Source organism: Pleurodeles waltl, chromosome 8, assembly GCF_031143425.1.
Source record: "Pleurodeles waltl isolate 20211129_DDA chromosome 8, aPleWal1.hap1.20221129, whole genome shotgun sequence".
Lineage (NCBI taxonomy): Eukaryota > Metazoa > Chordata > Amphibia > Caudata > Salamandridae > Pleurodeles > Pleurodeles waltl.
Genome location: NC_090447.1, coordinates 607,622,125 through 607,644,734, shown reverse-complemented (window position 1 = coordinate 607,644,734; position 22,610 = coordinate 607,622,125). Strand labels below are relative to the sequence as shown.

The window sequence follows — 22,610 nt, the reverse complement described above, 5'->3', positions numbered from 1 at the left end:
AATGTATACAATCTACCTTTGACAGAGGTATGGAAGATGGACATGAAGCTTTACTACTGGGTCTCCCACATAATAGTGTTAAATGGTTGACTCTTCAGCGGCTATGATGACCCACATACCGTTCCAAACTCGCAATGATAGGCTGGGAGGGAGTAATGGGGCATATATATCTGCGAATCTTGTACTTGAATCCCTTCCCAGCACCAGCCAAATAGTACTTCAAAGCTGGAGGGCAGCACTTAGCTGGACGTGTTGTGTAAGACGCAGACATTGGAGACACCTTTATGGGTGGGTACTTGGTTTAAACAGTGCACACAGTTGCTGGGATTTGTGAGGTCGGATGTTATTGGCATTTCCAACTTTGTGATGTATGGTTGGAGACACATGAAATCCTTCTTGGAGCTGCACAAAGGCTTTGATCTTCATAGGTCACAGCTCTTCCAAAACCTTCAGCCGTGGCGTGCACTAGATGCACACTACAAGGATTTGTGAACATTTCACCAAAGGGCAAACAGACACTCTCTCGATGCAGATGTTTGCCCTACTGTGATTGCTGTTTTTGTTTTTCTTTAATACAAGGCAGTGCCCCTCTATACCCCTGCTCTACTTTCCATCCTGTCCATGGCTATTTTAATACCTCAAACTGCAGCACTGTTTAATTAGGTGCTGCAGTGGGGGGCGGAGCTAGCCAGCCAGCAAGATGGCCGGCACTCCGTGAGGCTCTGCTCAGGCAGGGGCCCAGCTTTAATATTTACCCGGCCAGGACGGCGCTGGCCGAGCAATGAGGCGGCGGGGGGGGCGCCTGAGATCGGCGTTGCCCTCTTGCTGCAGAGAGCGGAGGCAGATCGGCGACGCGAGAGGGGAATCAGGACCCCTCGTGGCGCGGCGTGGTCTCGGCCGCGCGCCGGACGCAGAGCTGCAACGTGCGGACCCCGGGGAGTCCTGGAGGGGGCCTGGGGCTGCGCCCATTGAGACGCGCCGGGGGGCCTTTCAGCGGTGGTGTCGCGCCGCAGCCCCCCATCTACACCTGGGGATTGCTTTGTCGGCCGCGGCCAGGATCGCGGCTGGTTACCGCGCAGCCTGAGGGCTGTTGGCCGCGCGGACGGCTCGGAGGGTTCGGAGGCTGGAGGCTGCCTATTGCTGGAGGATGACCCTGGGCAGTGAGGGAGACCTCCGTTGGGTCATATCTTGGTGCCTGGGGGTTTTGGGAGGCCACTCGGTGATCGGGTCGGACCACGGCCTTCCCCCCCCCCCCCTTCACCCTCCCTCCTGGCTGGAGTGGGATGGTCCCGCGGCCGGCCGTGAATAGCTGGCCAGAAGTTGCCTTGCCTGGCGTGGAGGGCAACGTGGAGGAGCAGTACAGCATTAATTGGCCCCTGTGTCTTGGGCCCGTCTTATAGAGGTCAGTGGAGCTGCGGTGCCCTTTGGAACACATACTGTGTGAACTGTTGGTGTGACGGAGCTGAGTGCGACCTGGAGGACCGGGGTCGAACAGGGCTGACTAGAAGCAGCCTAGCGGACTTGGTGCGGGGGACCTGTGCGCCTGGCTCCCTTTCTCAAACTTCCACGGAGGTTGGCGATATATATCTGGAGACGTTCTGCTGATTGAGTGATGGGGAAAGCGGAGCAGAGGCAAGCTAAACTCTCATTTGAGGGGGGCCGACGGATGGGGGGGGGCCCTGCTGCCCAGCTGGAGGAGTCTGCGACGGAGTTGGAGCCATCGGACGGATCGGTCAAGGCTATGTTTCTGGACTTAAAAACCAGCCTGGCTGGCATAGATGGGAAGCTAGACCACGTGACAGAGCAACTTGATCGCATTAAGACTCGGGTGGACGAACATGACTCCCGTCTCGATCAGCTGGAGGCGCGTACTTCCGGGCTGGAAGATACGCAGCGAGGGGAGAGTGAGCAGCTGCTGAGCATGCAGAGGGTGCTGGAGGTCATCCGGGCTAAAAATGAAGATTTGGAGGCCCGGTCTGCCGGAACAACCTCAGGCTGATAGGACTTCCCAAATCCACAGACATGGGCAGAATGGAGGATTTTGTTGAGGGAATGCTGTCCGACCTTTTCCCCGGTCAGTTGTCCGCTTGCTGGTGGTGGAGAGGGTGCACAGATCGCTGGGCCCACGGCCCCTACCTGGGACCCCCTCGCCCTATCATCAGCCGACTACTAAATTATCGGGACCGAGACACGATTCTGAGACTGGCTAGAGAGTGCCGCCCGGTGGTTTATAAAAACACTGAACTGAACTTCTTTCCGGACTACACCCCTAGCGTGCAGGCGGCACGAAGGGCGTTTTTGCCGGTAAAGCGCTCTCTGTCCCAAACGGCTGCTAGATTTTCGCTCAAATACCCAGCGAAGCTAAAGGTGCAACATGGTGGGTCCCTCCAATTCTTTACAGACCCGAAGCAGGCGGCGAGATATGCAAAATCTCTCCCTCGGAGGTCTGAGACAGCACCTATGGAGGACCGTGCCACTGAGCGGGAGTCGCTGAGTGACAATGACTGATCGACGCGGATGCCTTCTAGCTGAAAATGAGCCGCTGTATTGCTGTGGAATAATTTTGTGCCGCTTGTCCTGAGGACACTCCTATTGCGTTGGGCCCCTGCCGCCCCTCCCTGACATTAGTAGGCGGGTTGGGCGGTTAGCTTCCACCCTCTGGGTGAGTCCCCACTATTTACATGTTTGGGTAACTGTGGTTTCTGGGGGGAGGGATATGCAATTGACCCGTTTGTGGGGTCGGTGTGGGTGGGGGGTGGTGGGGATCTTGGGTCTCTTGAACTACGTGATTCTCTGTTTCTCTTTTTGCTTTCTGTGGATGAGGGAGTCTGGCCGAGATGGAGGAGCAACTGAATTATGCTGTATGCCTGCTGGAGAGTGGGGATGACACCGGTGAGAGCGCCTTTGATTCGTTGTTTAACATGGAACGTGCGTGGCTTGAATGACAGACGAAAGGTGCGCCTTATGTCGGCCTACGTTAAGAGGCAGAATATAGATATATGCATGTTACAGGAGACGCACCTAGTGGAGAATACCTTGCATTACTTAAAGGCGGGATGGATTGGGGAGTGCCATGGCTCTGTGTACTCGCGGTATGCTAGAGGCGTGGCGATTTTGATACGGAAAGGGGTACAGTGGCGCACTCGTAAGGTGATTGTTGACCCAATGGGACGGTATGTACTGCTTAGCGGGGTGCTGATGGATAAGCCGTGCCGCCTTGCGTCGGTGTATGGACCCAATACAGATGACCCTGAGTTCTTCAGTGAGGTCTGGCGATTGATTGAGTCTCTGGGGGGAGGAGCTGTGATATGGGGAGGAGACTTCAATGTGACCCTTGATCCTATCCGTGATAGAGAAAGTGCAGCTCGGGTGCAGCGTTCTGCTGCTGCTCGCTTCTTGTCCGCAGTTATGGAGGATGCGTCGTTAGTGGATTTTTGGCGGCTGCGACACCCTGCGGTCCGGGAGGGCACTTGTGTAAATTATGTGCATAATAGTTGGTCGCGCCTTGATCGCTGGATAGGCTCGTGCGATGTGGCTTTATGGACCCGTTCAGTTGACCATTTGGCTCGTACACTGTCGGACCACTCCCCGGTTCGAGTGGAGCTGGAGATACCTGGTGGGCCCGCTCAGACTTATGTTTGGAGACTGCCACTAGAGGCTTTTAGGGATGAGGTCTTCCGTGAGGAGCTGCGCCGAGATATTAACCTTTATTTCTAACAGAATGCGGGTTCGGTGAAATCTGCTGGCACGTTGTGGGAAGCCTTTAAGGTGGTTGTGCGCGGGACATGTATTTCAAAGCAACACGGTGTATTACGCGCACTGCGGCGGGAGCTGGCTGACTTGGAGGGCCAGATTGCGGATCTGGAGGCCCGGCTGGTGTCGGACTGGTCGGGAGTTACATTGGCGGCCTTGCGGACTGCGATCTCAGCATACGAGGAGACCTCTCTGAGAGAATTACACTTCTTAGGGAAATTTGCACGGGCCAGGCGTTATGGAGAGGGCGACAGAGCTGGGCGCACCTTGGCGAGTTTACTCCGCAGGCCATGGGCTAGCAGCTACGTGGCTGAGATGGATGATCCGAGTGGAGAACGAGTGATGGGTACGTCTGAGGTTTTGAAGGTTTTCACTGCATTTTTTCAGGATCTGTATTCTGCCCCCTCTGCGATTCCCGTGGAGGTGATTCAAAGATACTTCTCGGACATTAGTCTTCTCTGGTTTGACAGGGCGCATAGGGAATATTTGGATGTCCCCTTCACTATAGAAGAGGTAAAGGTTGCGATTCGGAGCCTTCCCGGAGACAAGGCCCCTGGGTTGGATGTGTTGACACCGGCGTTTTACAAGGAATATGCTGATATCTTGGCACCCTATCTGCTTGAGATGTATGATGAGGCCCTACAGGAGGGAGCCCTCCCGGCCTCTCAGTGCAAGGCGCTTATTGTCACGATCCTTAAGCCTGGTAAGACTGCAGCTAGCTGTGATTCGTATCGACCTCTATCGATGATTAATATTGATAACAAGATATTGGCTAAAATGATAGCGGCTCGGCTGCAGCCTCTTATGACGAGACTGGTGCTGCCGGATCAGTCAGGGTTCATTCCGGGGCGATCCACCGCGCACAACCTACGAACATTCTTTGCCATTGCTTGTTCAATTTCTGCCGATGATGTGGCTGCGGCGGTGTTTCTAGATGCGACTAAAGCGTTCGACTCATTGCTGTGGCAATATCTGTTTGCACTTCTGGAAAAGGTGGGAATGTCAGACGTTTTGTGAACTGGATACGTTTGCTATATTCGCAGCCAGTGTCCCGCTTGCGGGTGAATGGATGTGTGTCGGAGCCTTTTGCGGTGATGCCCCCTGTCGCCATTGCTTTTTGCAATCGCAATGGAGCCTCTGGCGGCCTTTTTGAGACAACACCACAGTGAGAGGGGGCTGCCGTTCCAACAGAGAGTGATTCTGATTTCCATGTATGCCGACGATGTGGCACTGTATATGCGCGACCCTGCACGCAACTTAGATGTGCTGTTAGATAAGATTGTCAGGTTTTGGAGGTATTTCTGGAGTGGCGATAAATTGGACCAAGTCGGTTGTGTTACCTCTGTCATCTGGAACGGCGGAGTATCGATCCCGGTATCCTATTGTGTGGGCGGACGGGCCTGTAAAATACTTAGGCCTTTGGCTGAGCTGTGATGTTAAGACGCTCTGGCTAGCCAATTATGGTAAAGCCATGGCTTGGTTAGAAGACAGAATTACAGCATGGCGTTCATTACCACTATCTCTGACCGGGCGAATTGCGATGGCAAAGATGATCGTATTGCCAACATTTTTGTATCTGTTCATTAACCTCCCGCTGGTGCTTACAGTTGGTTTCCTGCAGCGCCTTCGCTCCGCGTTGATTCGACTGGTATGGGTGGGGGGTCAACCTCGCATAGCCTGGAAAACACTAGTGCTGCCATTCGAGATGGGAGGACTCGCGGCCCCGGATATGGAGCTATATTATTATTGTGCGCAGGCCCTGTTTGCGTACTATTGGATCAAGCCGATCCGTTATTTGGCGCACCTAGCTCCTGAAAGCGATGCGGTGTGGCCTGACGGACTTGAACGAGTGTTGGGTTGTCTGGACAGAGCTCGGCCTCGAGGCATAGATACAGTGGCTTCTACGGTCCAGGCCTGGTCGAACATACTGAAACGCTCTGGAATGAATGTACCATTTGCGCCGTCTATGCATGTGGCTGCTGCAGGGGATGAGGTGATGTTCCGAGACTCGCAGCTCCGGAGTTTCCTACAGGCTTTTGATTTGACAACTTTGGATGATTGGTTTATCGAAAATAGACTGATGTCCCCCGAGGAAGTCCTGGGCGATAGACCTGCCACTGCGCTTTATCGCTTCTACGTTTTACGGATATGTGTCATGCTGCGTGCCCGCTTCCCCGGCTCCCCTGCGACCCCCGTGCCCTACCGCGCGCTGGAGGCGCTGTGGAGTGCGCGGTCTCCTAGGAAGCTTATCACAAAGTTGTATAGCTGTGTACAGGAGTAGAGGGAGGGGGCGGGGCTGTCGGCGAGGGTGAGGTGGGCGGAGGATGTAGGGGAGATCATTATAGAGGATGCCTGGAGAGCGTGTTGTGCGAATATGAAGGAGATGTCACCCAACTACAGGCTACGTCTTATACATTTTAAGTTTTTGCACCGTCTATATTACACCCCTTGAGGTCTATGTGCTATGGGGCTGCGGACGGATGATATCTGTACGAGATGCCGGGCCCCCGACGCTGATTTTCTACACTTGGAGTGGGCTTGTCCGGAAGTGTATGCTTACTGGAGGATGGTTTTCTGTGCGCTCTCTGGGATAATTGGCCAGGAGATTTCTCCATCTCCCTTGATGGCGCTGCTGGGTGAGATGAGTGGAGTGCAGACTGCGATGAGAGGCCTGGCTGGCATGATGTTGCTGCTGGCTAAGCGCAGGGTGGCAATTTGTTGGGGCCGGGCTCGCTCTCCTCGGGCCTCGGACTGGCTGCGAGATGCTGTGTTCTGCCAGGAGCAATTAACGAACTATTGGGAGCTGATGCCGGCTGGCTCTAGGCCGCGGGATATCTTGGCGCCTCTGCGATTATACCTTGAATCTGAGTCTGTCTGAGGGGTCTGCTGTTGACGGGTATCTTGAGGTGTCGAGGGCTGTCCCCGTTTCTACAGGCTGCAGTCGGATGGAACGGCTGTTGAGAGAACTACTTGCTCCTCCTGGCTCTTTCTCCCTGTCCTTCTCTTTACTTTGTTGAGATTTTTGTTTCTCTCTCTCTGCCTATATGTTCAGAGCCCGGCCCTTGGGCTTGCCGACCTGTTGAATTCTCTTGGCAGGGGACTGCTCCATACATATATTGGACACTTCTATTGGAGCTAACTCAGCTTGAACATTAAGAACTCTCGAGGTTCGAGTCATGAAGAATATTTGAAGTGCTGAGAATCCACTATTGTTTAACTGTTTTTGATATACAATTGTAAGGGCAGAGGAAAGAACTTTATACTTTTGTTGTATGTTGTTTATATAAAATTATAAATAAATATATATATTTTTTTAATTAGGTGCTGCAGTGCGGCCGACAAAATGTCCAAAAGCGCAAGACACAGTCTGGACACAGTCAGCAAGAACTGGGAGAGGTTGCAAAGGAAATGGGAATTTTATGGTGGGCCATTAGATATCTGTGATTGGCAGGAGGTCAAAATGGTCCTATGAGCAATTATCAGTTCAGCTAAACTCCATCTGATTCCGCCTATATTGATTTAGCCTATTTCAACCTACAAAAGCTGTGAAACATGGGCCATACATTAAGTTGTAGTTAATCATACAAAAGTTAAGTCATACAAATGTTTTTGACAATGAGGAGGAAGATTTCTTTCATGTTATCTGGGTGTGTCAAATTATATTGCAGTATTGTTCCAGAGAGTTCACTAATTTGCTAGAGGTGTTGGCCAAACCAGTCAGTCCTTCACTCAGACTGATCCTACTGGAGTTATTGGAAGACCTGGGGGATAACATAGGGGATCAATCCCTGGTGGTGAGCGGAACCAATCGTGTTAGCAAAACAAGACATCACAAGACTTAGGAGATCAGACTCTTTGCCACCCGTTGGTAACTAGCTAGGGATGATAGATTGCAGGGCCAAGGCTGAAGAAAGTTTTTACTTTCTAAAGGGCTTCCCCAACAGGCACAAAAAGATATGAGGCAAACGGTGTGCAAATTACAACATGTGAGTGTTATGTACACAGTGGAGACAAGTATACTAAAACAATGTAATATGACCTAGATTTGATGGTCGTTTGCAAAATAAAATTTAAAAAAACGACTATATAATATAATATCTTAAAACGTAAGGGGAATATTTATGGGGATGTCCCACAGTGCAGCGTAGCAAGTCACTTTGTTGCGCTGCATGGTGTGACAGAAAAAGGGCAGGAATGCACCATATGCAAGGAAATATGATGCATTTCTGCCTTTTCCCCTGCGCTAGCACCCTTTGGCAGCCTAGCGCCAATGCCGGCACCCTTTCATCATGGTACAAGGGTGTCTGCATTGTATGTAAGATTGTTTTTGTGCAGGAAGGGATATCTTTCTGCACAACAACAACTCTGAGAGGCAACACACATAGAAAGAGGATGTAACAAGGAGAAATAACAATATTTCTTTTTGTTATACCTCCCTTGAGAAGACATATGTTTTTTTTGCATTCTAAGGTCTGCCAGTGTTGCGTTGGAACACCTATGCAGCGCTCATGGAAAACCTTCCCAGGACACAGTAAGACAATATAGCGATTTGAGCTGTGTTGCCCTACTCTAGATTTCTGGAGCTCTTCAGGGCCACACAAAGTGACCTTGTGTGGCTTCATAAATCTCAATTAAGATTTGTGTTGCGTATGTACCTTGTTATGTAGTACACCTGCAACTAAAACCAAGTCATAAATATGCATCTAAGAATCTAAACAGAAGAGCTAACTGCCAGTTTATGTAGATCCCACAGGCTCATGATTTATACAGCAGAGCTGTCCCCTAAGCTACACACATCTTGCAGGCTCAGAGAGCAACCTTTCCGGCATCAGATATATTATTGCTTCAGAAATCACAGTTCACCACAGTTTCAAAAGATTGCATATGCAAACTCCTCATATAATAGTGATGCCATAATTTTTACACAATTCTTATGTTTCTTAAAGTAAACATTTACGTCAGGATAGAAAGATCTTGGAGGCTAAGATTGCATATAGGAGATCTCACAGGCTCAGGCTTCAGGCAACATAGATATGCCATAGTTACATGCCTTACAGTCTCAGGGGGTCATTCTGACTTTGGCGGTCTTTTTCTACAACCGCCGAAGCCGCCGGAACCAGAAGATTGCCAGTGCTGCCAGCATTCACTGGTGGGTCAGACTTACCTCTGGCATCAAGCTAGTTCTCAAAGACCTTCACTGGCTCACGTTATAAGTCAGTTTAAATGGTGTGCATTACATACAAAGCGTTACATTTCCATACACCTGAATACCTTCACTCAGACATCAAAGTTTCTGGTGGTAACAGGAATCTAAGCAGCTGCCATAATTTCATCTTGAAACCAAAACATTCACACAAGAGGGGTGTGGTCTGGATGCCGAGAGAGATGGATGCATAGCCTCACAGCTCTATCCCAGCACTGCAGCTGAAGATCTTATGGACGCCAACCCGCTGAAATTGTTCACTGGCTACGTGGATATGCTGACTTAGCTCTATCTAGTGAGCAATCTTATTTTTTTTCTGCTCCTATGACCTGGAGTTTTGATGGTTTCCATGCCGTGCTAGTCACTGTGCACATCGCTCCTGCCATTTAAAGTGGAAACTTTGTGTCCCTCAGCTGAGGGAATAACTATTTTTGGGGGAAATTCCCCTTGGCACCATTTCTTGCAACTCCTACAGAGCCAATAATGCTTTTTAGGACATTTTCAACTATTGTCTTAATTTTGGCTGCCAATTTTATTGCATTTTTCCCAAGTCGTCCTTTAATATTTTACATATGATTTTTGTGAGACTCATTCATCATTGTGGACGAGCAGCATTCCTCATCACCATGAACTTCTGTGTTTTTTCTCTTTTTTTGGTCCTCATTCACTTTCAGATAAAATGGATCACAACCCCTAAGGTGTCCATTTACCATCTGACCGATTGTTGCTCAATATACCAGTAAAGAGGTTGGAGTAAACCGAACCCAAACTGATGCCTCTCCGTCCATCCAGCTTAATCATTGGACCTGAGGGGTTGATGTCCCTCTCCTCATAGGGTGCAACAATCCCATATACTCCCTAAACTCCTGTCATTACCACCATGGTCCAAGTCCAACCTGCACTGCTTTGTGATGGCAATATAAGGAGATAATCACATGTCTCCGCTTCCTCTTCATGCTATGTCTTGCACTGCAGGATTACATGACTACTTTTTTTTATCATACTGGATGAATAAAACATACTTATTTTAGTGTCCCTCTATGCTGAAGAAATGTATTATCCCTTCACATTTATCTGCCATTTTGGAAGATTTCCTTTAGAATTTGTAGATTCTTCTTTGCTTACTACTGTATGGGGAGAGTGAATCAATAGGAAACCTCCCCTTATGTTATTTCGTAGTAGCTGTAAATGTCATAGTATTTCACATGGTTCCTTAAATTCTAGCAAAACTGAAATAATGGTAGAAGCTGTGATTCCAAGTACTGAGTGGACCCCTGTGGTTGTGCCTTAATCCCAGTGAGCACAAAAAAGTACACCCTCATCTAATAACATATGGAAAAAATACCCCTCTTCTCCTGTGAAGTATCCTATGCCTTTCTCTATTGAGCTATTGTTAGAGGAAATATGGGCTTTGAAGACATATGTATAAGACATTAATACAACTCTGCAGAGCATTAAAGAAAAATGGTCATTTATGGACAAAATATTTTCTGAATTAGAGCAAGTCAAGACACTACCACTAAACTAGACAATTTGCTGAGGAAAGCTACAGGACTAAAGACACACACTGAGGACCTTGAAAATAGAAATTGCAGGAATAATCTGAGAATGTATGGTTTGCTGGAAAATAGGGAAGGAGATGATCCAATACAATTTTTCAAATACTTTTTTCCAAACACCCTGGATCGTCCTCTTGCAACATCTTTGAATATTGAAAGGGTCTATAGAGTGGGTCAAAAACCAATCTCGAAACCAGAGGAGTTATCATCCTTTTCTAGCGCATACTGACATCATCAAAATCCTTATGTTGCAAAACTAAAAAAACAGATTATATGGTTGTTAGAAATGGGGTTTTTGGTTGGCTGTCAGGTTACCCTCTGTCCAAGCAAAAGCCCTCACTCTAGTCAGGGTAAGTCACACACTATCCAAGATTATCCTGTGCCCACCCTCTGGTAGCTTGGCACGAGCAGTCAGGCTTAACTCAGAAGGCAATGTGTAAAGTATTTGTGCAATAAATCATACAATACCACCATATAACACCACAAAAATACACCACACAGTGTTTAGAAAAATATATAATATTTATAAGGATAATTGTAGGTCAAAAAGAAATAAAGTTGCAATAGAAAATTGTAGAAATATCACAGGGAGGTGATATAAAGTGTCTTAAGTCTTTAGAATATAAACAAAGTCTCTTTCAAGCACAAGTACCTGGTTGGGAGTGGAAAAATCTCCTCAGAGGGCCACAAGCGAAGAGGTGCGTGGAAAAAGGTGTGTGTGCGTCGATTTCTCCCTAGCACACACGGACTTGCGTCGTTATTTTCCACGCGGGGAAGTCGGCGTCGGTTTCCGGCGCGCGGACAGTCTCTTTCTGTGGATCGCGGGGATTACCAGATGTCCCGGGTCTGTGCGTGGATTTTCCTGCTTGTTCTCCGGCTGCGCGTCGGTCTGCGGGGCTGCGCGTCGAAGTTACGATCTCACGGCAGGCGTCGTGTCGATTTCTCCTCTAGACTTCGATCTGCGGGGCTGCGCGTTGAAATTACGATCTCACGGCAGGCGTCGCGTCGATTTCTCCTCTAGAGGTCGGGCGGCGTTGTCCTTGCGAGGCCGTGCGTCGGATCTTGGATCGTCCCGAGAGCGTCGCGTCGATCAGCGTCGGAGTGCGGCGTTTTTCTCGCCGCGAAACAAGCTGTGCGTCGAAATTTTCGGCGCACGGAGCGTCCAAGTAAAAGAGGGAAGTCTTTTTGGTCCTGAGACTTCAAGGAACAGGAGGCAAGCTCTATCCAAGCCCTTGGAGAGCACTTTCACAGCCAGACAAGAGTTCAGCAAGGCAGCAGGGCAACAGCAAGGCAGCAGTCCTTTGAAGAAAGCAGGCAGGTGAGTCCTTTGAGCAGCCAGGCAGTTCTTCTTGGCAGGATGTAGGTTCTGGTTCAGGTTTCTTCTCCAGAAAGTGTCTGATGAGGTAGGGCAGAGGCCCTGTTTTATACCCAAATGTGCCTTTGAAGTGGGGGAGATTTCAAAGGGTGGCTAAGAAGTGCACCAGGTCCCCTTTCAGTTCAATCCTGTCTGCCAGGGTCCCAGTAGGGGGTGTGGCAGTCCTTTGTGTGAGAGCAGGCCCTCCACCCTCCCAGCCCAGGAAGACCCATTCAAAATGCAGATGTATGCAAGTGAGGCTGAGTACCCTGTGTTTGGGGTGTGTCTGAGTGAATGCACAAGGAGCTGTCAACCAAGCCCAGCCAGACGTGGATTGTAAGGCACAGAAGGATTTAAGTGCAAAGAAATGCTCACTTTCTAAAAGTGGCATTTCTAGAATAGTAATATTAAATCCGACTTCACCAGTCAGTAGGACTTTGTATTACCATTCTGGCCATACTAAATATGACCTTCCTGCTCCTTTCAGATCAGCAGCTGCCACTTCAACAGTGTATGAGGGCAGCCCCAATGTTAGCCTATGAAGGGAGCAGGCCTCACAGTAGTGTGAAAATGAATTTAGGAGTTTTACGCTACCAGGACATATAACTACACAGGTACATGTCCTGCCTTTTACCTACACAGCACCCTGCCCTAGGGGTTACCTAGGGCACACATTAAGGGTGTCCTATATGTAGAAAAAGGGGAGTTCTAGGCTTGGCAAGAACTTTTAAATGCCAAGTCGATGTGGCAGTGAGACTGCACACACAGGCCTTGCAATGGCAAGCCTGAGACAAGGAGAAGGGGCTACTTAAGTGGGTGGCACAACCAGTGCTGCTGGCCCACTAGTAGCATTTAATTTACCAGCCCTATGCACATAGGGTGCACCTTACTAGGGACTTATAGGTAAACTAATAGTCCAATCAGGTATGATTCCAGGTTACCATGTTTTAGGGGAGAGAGCATATGCACTTTAGCCCTGGTTAGCAGAGGTAAAGTGCGCAGAGTCTATAAACCAGCAAAAACAGTGTCCAAAAAGCGGAGGGAGGTAGGCAAAAAGTTAGGGGTGACTACCCTAAGGCTGTCAGGTCTAACATGTGTCCCCCCCAGCTGAAAGTGGGGAGAGCTACCCGACCTCCTGGGAGCTCTCATCGCTAAGGTGGAAGTACCTGGAGAGACCATCAGCATTGGCGTGGTCAACCCCTGGGCGATGTTCCACCATAAAGTCCATCCCCTGTAGGGAAATGGACCACCTCAAGAGTTTTGGATTCTCACCCCTCATCTGCATGAGCCATCTGAGGGGCCTGTGGTCTGTCTGAACCCGGAAGTGAGTCCCAAACAGGTAGGGTCTTAGCTTCTTTAGTGCCCGGACCACAGCAAAAGCTTCTCTCTCAATAGCACTCCACCTCTGTTCCCGTGGTAATAGCCTTCTGCTAATAAAGACTACCGGTTGATCTCTGCCCTCCTCATTCAGCTGTGCTAGGACTGCCCCTATGCCATGCTCTGAAGCGTCTGTCTGCACGATAAATTCCTGGGAGTAGTCAGGGGCCATGAGTACGGGGGCCGTGCACATGGCTTCCTTCAGGGCGTCAAAGGCTTTCTGACAAGCCTCTGTCCAATTCACCAACCTAGGTTGTTTCTTGGAAGTGAGTTCTGTCAAGGGTGTTACAATGGTACCATAGCCCTTGACAAATCTGCGGTAGTATCCTGTGAGGCCTAGAAAGGCTCTCACCTCAGTCTGCGTTCGCGGTGGTTGCCAGGCCTTGATAGTTTCAATCTTGGCCTGGAGTGGCTGTACCTTGCCACCACCCACTAGGTGTCCCAAGTACACCACGGAACCCTGCCCAATCTGGCACTTACTGGCCTTGATGGTCAGGCCTGCCTGTTGCAGGGCCTGAAGCACCTCCTTGAGGTGAAGCAGGTGTTCCTCCCAGCTGGAACTGTAGACAGCTATGTCATCCAGGTAGGCTGCACAGAAGGCATCCTTGCCAGCTAGGACCCCGTTAACCAACCGTTGGAAGGTAGCGGGGGCATTTTTCAACCCAAATGGCATAACCCGGAACTGGTAATGGCCATCAGGGGTTGAGAAGGCGGATCTTTCCTTGGCCCCCTCAGTCAGGGCGATCTGCCAGTACCCTGAGGTAAGATCAAACGTACTCAGGAACTTGGCAGCGCCTAGCCTGTCCACGAGCTCATCAGCTCGGGGAATGGGGTGAGCATCAGTCCGTGTGACTGAGTTGAGACCCCGGTAGTCCACACAGAACCGGAGTTCTGGCTTCGCACCTGGGGCAGTAGCCTTAGGGACCAACACCACTGGGCTGGCCCAGGGACTACTGGATTTCTCGATAACCCCTAGAGTCAACATCTTGGAGACCTCCTCCTTGATGCTGGCCTTCACCTTATCCGACAACCTGTAAATTTTGTTCTTCACAGGGAGACTGCCACCAGTGTCAATATCATGAACACAGAGGTGGGTCAGTCCAGGAGTAAGGGAGAACAGGGGGGAGAACTGCTCCAACAGCTCATAGCAGTCTCCTTTCTGGTTTAGAGTCAGGGAGTCAGGCAGAATGACCCCGCTTACTGACCCATCACCTTCTTGGGCAGAGAGGAGGTCGGGGAGAGGCTCACTCTCCTCTTCCGTTCCTTCATCTGTGACCAGAAGCATGTTGATCTCCTACCTCTCAAAATGAGCTTTTAGTCGGTTCACATGGAGCACCCTTAGGGGATTCCTAGGGGTTTGGAGGTCCACTAGGTAAGTGGCCTCCCCTTTCCACTCCTTTATTTCAAATGGGCCAGACCAGCGGTCCTGGAGAGCTCTGGGCTCTACTGGCTCCATTACCCACACTTTGGGCCGTATTTATACTCCGTTTGCGCCGAATTTGCGTCGTTTTTTTCGACGCAAATTCGACGCTAAACTAACGCCAACTAACGCCATATTTATACTATGGCGTTAGAGGCGTATAGCGCCAAAGTTCCCGGAATGTGCGTCATTTTTTAGCGTGAACCCCTTCCTTGCGTTAATGATATGCAAGGGAGGCGTTCCCGTCTAAAAAATGACTCCCAGGCCTTTACGTGGTATTTATACTCCCGGGCAAAAGAGACGCCCGGGAGTGGGCGTGGCTAAAAACGGCGCATTTGCGCCGCTTTTTAACGCCTGGGTCAGGCATGGCGTTAAGGGACAAGTGGGCTCAAAATGAGCCCAGAGTGCCCTCCCCTGCCCCCAGGGACCCCCCCTGCCACCCTTGCCCACCCCAGGAGGACACCCAAGGACGGAGGGACCCATCCCATGGACATTAAGGTAAGTTCAGGTAAGTATTTTTTTTTTTTTTTTTTGTGGCATAGGGGGGCCTGATTTGTGCCCCCCTACATGCCACTATGCCCAATGACCATGCCCAGGGGACAGAAGTCCCCTGGGCATGGCCATTGGGCAAGGGGGCATGACTCCTATCTTTACAATGATAGGAGTCATGTTGATGGGGGATGGGCGTCGAAAATAAATGGCGCAAGTCAGGTTACGATGATTTTTTCGACGTAACCTGACTTGCCCCATTTTAAGACGCCCATGCGCCATTTTCCCCCTACGCCGGCGCTGCCTGGTGTACGTGGTTTTTCTCGCGCACACCAGGCAGCGCCGGTCTGCTTGCGCCGGCTAACGCCATTCAATAAATACGGCGCCCGCATGGCGCTTCAGAATGGCGTTAGCCGGCGCAAAACTTTTTGACGCTAAACTGCGTTAGCGCAGTTTAGCGTCAAAAAGTATAAATATGGGCCTTTGTCTCCAGGTTGAAACTCTACCAGGGTGGCCTTCTGGTCATACCATTGTTTCATCACCTCTTGACTGGCCTCAAGGTTACTTTGGGCCTCTTTCCAGAAGCGGGTCATCTGGTTGCGGAGGGCCAACATATAGCTGACCACATCCTGAGGGGGTGTCCTTGGAGCTTTCTCCAATCCCTCCTGGACAATGCTTAAGGGTCCCCTGACAGGGTACCCATAGAGAAGCTCAAAGGGACTGAACCCTACCCCCCTCTGGGGGACCTCTCTGTAAGCAAAGAGAAGCATGGTAAGAGGACGTCCCACTTACGCCTCATGGCCTCAGGGAGGCCACCAATCATGCCTTTCAGGGTCTTGTTGAATCTCTCCACAAGACCATTAGACTGGGGGTGATAGGGTGTGGTGAACTTGTAAGTTACACCACACGCATCCCACAGTGACTTCATGTATGCAGACATGAAGTTAGTGCCTCTGTCAGACACTATTTCCTTGGGGAATCCCACACGGGTAAATATCCCCATCAGGGTTCTGGCCACCACCTGTGCAGTTACAGTCCTCAGAGGGATTGCCTCTGGGTAACGGGTGGCATGGTCCACCAAAACCAGGATGAACCTGTTGCCTAAGGCAGTTTTGGGGTCCAAGGGACCAACAATGTCGATGCCCACCCTTTCAAAGGGGGTGCCAACGACAGGAAGGGGAATCAGGGGGGTTTTAACCCTTGTCCCTGCTTTCCCACTGGCCTGGCAGGTAGGACAAGATCTGCAGAACTTATCTGAGTGTGTCCTCATTTTGGGCCAATAAAAGTGGGTGACAAGCCTGTTAAAGGTCTTGCCCTGCCCCAAATGTCCTGCCAGGGGAATGTCGTGAGCCAGACCCAGTAGGAAGGTTCGGTAACATTGGGGGACCACCAGCGTACGTGCTGCCCCAAAGGCCGGAACCTTAGGCTCACTGTAGAGGAGATCATTCTCCCAATATAGGTGGTGATTGCCAGAGGCGTCACCTGCTGCCTGGTTTGAGGCTTGCTTCCTCAAACCTTCCAGAGTGGGACACTCTTTCTGCGCCTTGCAGAATTCCTCCCTGGTGGGCCCACCCTCAACTTGCCAGCCAGCAAGCTCAGGTAAGTCACCTAGGGCGGCAATGTCTTCCCCAGTTGGCTTGGGAGCCTCCTCCTCAGGAGCCCCGTCAGCCACTGTGGGAACTTCTGGGGCCGGTTTCCCGCACCCCTGGTCCCTCCTCCTGGCAGCTCTCTGGGCCATCGTTCCAGGCTCCATATGCCCTTGACTTCCCTCTCGGTCAGCCATGGACCGTGTGGTCATGCAGACCCACTCAGGTAACCCTAACATCTCCAGGTGAGACCTGAGCTCCACTTCTTTCCAAGCAGTGTGCTCAAGATCATTGCCTAACAGACAATCTACAGGCATGGCAGGACTCACAGCTACTCTCAGAGCACCAGAGACCCCCCCCCACTCAAAGGGAACCAGAGCCACCGGTAGGTGACTCTCGCGATTGTCAGCGACTCTGACCTGGTGGAATGTATTAGGTACTATCTGCTCTGTTGACACCAGCTGACTCTTGATAGTAGTCATACTGGCTCCTGTGTCACGCAGAGCCTCCACCTTCTGCCCATCAATGGTGACCCACTGCCGGTACTTGGAAGTGTTTCTGGGTATGTGGGCCTTGGGCACCATTTCTCCTTCTCCCAGGGACACTAGGGAAATCTCTACCTGCTCCCCAAAGCTAGTTGGGTCCATCTCCCCCCGAGCGCTACACTAGTCAACCCAGGTGCCTGTCCGGTAGTGGACGGTGCCCTCTTGGGGCACTGTGGATCGCCTTTGTAGTGACCATACTGGTAACACTCCAGGCATTTGGGGCTAGATTTCCCTGACTTGTCATATGTCCCTGGCTTTTTCCCAAATTTGGAAAAGGAAGGGTTGCCACCCCCTCCCTGGGAATTCTTTTGGGGGCCTTTAGAGAGTTCCTTATCTGCAAGTTTATCTCCCCCCTCTTTCTTCTGTTGGGAACCCTGACCACCTTTGTGGGAGTCCCCCCCAGGTACCTTCTTGGACACTCTGGTACTAACCCAGAGGTCCGCCTCCTCAGCAAGCTTCCTGGGATCAGTCAGCTTACTATCCACTAGGTGCTGGCGCAAATCTGTATAAGTAACATTAAGTATATGCTCTCTCAGAATCAAGTCATATAAACCTTTATAATCTGCTACTTTGTTGCCCCGCACCCATCCATTTAGTGCCTTACTGGAGAAATCAAAGTAATCTACCCATGTTTGTGTGGTTTGTTTGGTGCTGTCCCTGAACCTCTGACGGTATCCCTCAGGGGTCAGCCCAAACTTGGCAAGTAAAATGGCTTTCTGAAGTGGGTATGTGTTTTGATCAGGTTGATCCAATGTGAGAAGTGTGTCCCTCCCCAATGGCGGCACATAACCCCACATAGCTACCCCCCATTGCCCTTCAGGAACCTCATGAGCCCTTAGTGCAACTTCATAAGCAGCTAACCATTTATCTATGTCATCTCCCACCACAAAACTGGGCACCACATTTTTGGGTATACGAACCTTCTTTTCTCCAGCAGGTCCTGTCTGTATGCTGCCACCATTATTGCTGGATTCAGACTGTCTCGCCTTGATCTCCAGCTTCTTGAGACTCAGTTCATGAGCCAACAATAGTTTCTTTTCAGCCAAAGCTCTTTCAGCTTCCACTTGTTTGGCTGCTCTTTCAGCTTCCGCTTGTTTGGCTGCCCTTTCAGCTTCAATCTGTTTGGCTGCTCTTTCAGCCTCAGCTTGTTTGGCTTCTCTCTCTGCCCTCTTCTCCTCCTGTTGAGCCTCAATTTTCAGTTTTGCCATTTGCAATTGGAACTCCCTTTCCTCTCTCCTTTCCTCTGCGGTCAGGCTTTGCATAGAGACACTGCTCCCTGGTCTGGAAGGGGGCACAATTGCAGTGGAACACCATCCATAGATAGTGAAAATTCCTCTGAGGGGCCATGTTCTGGCTCCTCTTCCTCATCATCCTCTAAATGGGCTTCTGCCCAGGTCTTCAGCGCCACTTGAAAGTCCTCCTTTCTGGAGGCCCCTTGGGTGGGTACCCTCAATGCCCTGCAGAATCCTCTTAGTTGTTTGACTGTATATGCATCCAACTGGACTAGGTCAAAGTCTCCTGTCTGAGACCCGGTCAGAGACATGTTGAGTGAGGATTTAGTTTTTGAAAATTGTCAGGAAAAAAATCAGGTTTTCAAAAAGAGATAAAAACCAAGTTGACCTTCAACTGTGGGTAGGTAGTGAAATACTTAGCTACTGTATGTCACTGCACAAATACAAGTCCTATCCTCACCGCTGATCACCAATGTTAGAAATGGGGTTTTTGGTTGGCCGTCAGGTTACCCTCTGTCCAAGCAAAAGCCCTCACTCTAGTCAGGGTAAGTCACACACTATCCAAGATTATCCTGTGCCCACCCTCTGGTAGCTTGGCACGAGCAGTCAGGCTTAACTCAGAAGGCAATGTGTAAAGTATGTGTGCAATAAATCATACAATACCACCATATAACACCACAAAAATACACCACACAGTGTTTAGAAAAATATATAATATTTATCAGGATAATTGTAGGTCAAAAAGAAATAAAGTTGCAATAGAAAATTGTAGAAATATCACAGGGAGGTGATATAAAGTGTCTTAAGTCTTTAGAATATAAACAAAGTCTCTTTCAAGCACAAGTACCTGGTTGGGAGTGGAAAAATCTCCTCAGAGGGCCACAAGCGAAGAGGTGTGTGGAAAAAGGTGTGTGTGCGTCGATTTCTCCCCAGCACACACGGACTTGCGTCGTTATTTTCCACGCGGGGAAGTCGGCGTCGGTTTCTGGCGCGCGGACAGTCTCTTTCTGTGGATCGCGGGGATTACCAGATGTCCCGGGTCTGTGCGTGGATTTTCCTGCTTGTTCTCCGGCTGCGCGTCGGTCTGCGGGGCTGCGCGTCGAAGTTACGATCTCACGGCAGGCGTCGCGTCGATTTCTCCTCTAGACTTCGATCTGCGGGGCTGCGCGTTGAAATTACGATCTCACGGCAGGCGTCGCGTCGATTTCTCCTCTAGAGGTCGGGCGGCGTTGTCCTTGCGAGGCCGTGCGTCGGATCTTCGATCGTCCCGAGAGCGTTGCGTCGATCAGCGTCGGAGTGCGGCGTTTTTCTCGCCGCGAAACAAGCTGTGCGTCGAAATTTTCGGCGCACGGAGCGTCCAAGTAAAAGAGGGAAGTCTTTTTGGTCCTGAGACTTCAAGGAACAGGAGGCAAGCTCTATCCAAGCCCTTGGAGAGCACTTTCACAGCCAGACAAGAGTTCAGCAAGGCAGCAGGGCAACAGCAAGGCAGCAGTCCTTTGTAGAAAGCAGGCAGGTGAGTCCTTTGAGCAGCCAGGCAGTTCTTCTTGGCAGGATGTAGGTTCTGGTTCAGGTTTCTTCTCCAGCAAGTGTCTGATGAGGTAGGGCAGAGGCCCTGTTTTATACCCAAATGTGCCTTTGAAGTGGGGGAGATTTCAAAGGGTGGCTAAGAAGTGCACCAGGTCCCCTTTCAGTTCAATCCTGTCTGCCAGGGTCCCAGTAGGGGGTGTGGCAGTCCTTTGTGTGAGAGCAGGCCCTCCACCCTCCCAGCCCAGGAAGACCCATTCAAAATGCAGATGTATGCAAGTGAGGCTGAGTACCCTGTGTTTGGGGTGTGTCTGAGTGAATGCACAAGGAGCTGTCAACCAAGCCCAGCCAGACGTGGATTGTAAGGCACAGAAGGATTTAAGTGCAAAGAAATGTTCACTTTCTACAAGTGGCATTTCTAGAATAGTAATATTAAATCCGACTTCACCAGTCAGTAGGACTTTGTATTACCATTCTGGCCATACTAAATATGACCTTCCTGCTCCTTTCAGATCAGCAGCTGCCACTTCAACAGTGTATGAGGGCAGCCCCAATGTTAGCCTATGAAGGGAGCAGGCCTCACAGTAGTGTGAAAATGAATTTAGGAGTTTTACGCTACCAGGACATATAACTACACAGGTAAATGTCCTGCCTTTTACCTACACAGCACCCTGCCCTAGGGGTTACCTAGGGCACACATTAAGGGTGTCCTATATGTAGAAAAAGGGGAGTTCTAGGCTTGGCAAGAACTTTTAAATGCCAAGTCGATGTGGCAGTGAGACTGCACACACAGGCCTTGCAATGGCAAGCCTGAGACAAGGAGAAGGGGCTACTTAAGTGGGTGGCACAACCAGTGCTGCTGGCCCACTAGTAGCATTTAATTTACCAGCCCTATGCACATAGGGTGCACCTTACTAGGGACTTATAGGTAAACTAATAGTCCAATCAGGTATGATTCCAGGTTACCATGTTTTAGGGGAGAGAGCATATGCACTTTAGCCCTGGTTAGCAGAGGTAAAGTGCGCATAGTCTATAAACCAGCAAAAATAGTGTCCAAAAAGCGGAGGGAGGTAGGCAAAAAGTTAGGGGTGACTACCCTAAGGCTGTCAGGTCTAACAATGGTCCTGTCACAGTCTGTATTTTTTCACAATATGGCTAACACTATAGTGGACAGAAGGAAGCAATTTCTGGATTGTTGACCACAATTGCAAGATACCAATGCTAGATTTGGCTTCATTCATCCTTTCGGATTTAGAGTAACTTAAATATATAAATCAATTACTTATGAGGATCCTGTGAAACCTAGGACTTTTTTACATACTTGTTGAGAGGAAATGATGAAGATTGGTATGTCCTAATGTGTTTTTTATTTGTATGATTGTCTTACTTATGTTTTTTAATGTTTGTTTATAATCTCAATTGATGTTTATTTTTTCTTCACAGTTAATCACTTTGAGGCTTCATATCTCTATGGTGTTGTGACTGTTTGGAATGGTTTAATGTTTGTCTTTGTCTTCTGCTATTCCCAATCCCCACTGAAACAGAATTCCCTCTATAGCTATGTCCCTAAGTCATCATTTATTTGACCTATAATATCTTCTTTTTATTGTGAGTTGGTCTTCTCTTTTTTATTCCTATCATCCGTCTTTTAGTTTCTCCTCACATCTTTTTTCCACCGTTGACCCAACATGTTTGCATGCATATTTTTACGTATTTTGCTCAGATTATAAATTTTATTGATTGCTCTCTTTATTATTGTTATTGTAAGCATAGATTTGTTTTTCTTTGCTATGTTACTGCATTCAGGGTAATTTCATAGAATGTAAAGGGTTTAGGTAACCCAATTAAATCACAAAATGATGTTATCACATTTTGCAGCCTGATATTGCTCTTTTATGGGTGACATTTGAACCAGACTCAAAGCATTAAACCTTAAGCAATGTTGGGTAGATCAGGTTTTTGTGTCCCCAGCATTACATAAAAGAATGTTACGATTAACCTTATTAACAAACATTTGAATGTGCAGGCGTTATCACATTCCAAGCTACTGAAGATAGATGGATTGTAGTAGAATTGTTAATGAATCAGGACCCTCTTACACTTTTCAATGTACATGAGCCTACAGTAGTTAACAACTCATTCTTGAGTGATATTATGAAGCAAACTTTAACTTTTAGTTGTGACTATTTTATTGTAGATGAAGATTGCAACCAAATAATGGATCCTATTTTAGAGAGCAGCCTGATGCTAACTATGTATCAAACAAAATGCACGTCTTTTTGTTCTGCGATCTTTTAGACCTCTGTGGTTGACTCATAGCATTTCTACAATCCACCTTAAGTGAGTTTACATTCTATTCCCCAACCCATCATACACAATACAGAATTGATTACTTATTTATGAGTACATCCCTGGCACAAAATTGTGTACATGTAGAATTAAATAGACTCTATTCTTATTTCTGATCATGCATCCATTCTTATTTCCGTTGATCTAATTCCCATTCAACCACAACCTGGACTAATTTGCTCCTTTTAGATCCCACTTGTAACACCAAATTAACAGCAT

The 22,610-nt window shown here is 49.2% G+C and overlaps 1 protein-coding gene across 1 annotated transcript in view; it reads right to left on the bottom strand.

The window, feature by feature from the left end:
* Positions 1-22,610, bottom strand: part of MAP3K15 (mitogen-activated protein kinase kinase kinase 15) — a 1,103,876-nt gene that overhangs the window by 479,511 nt on the left and 601,755 nt on the right. The window lies entirely within an intron of this gene.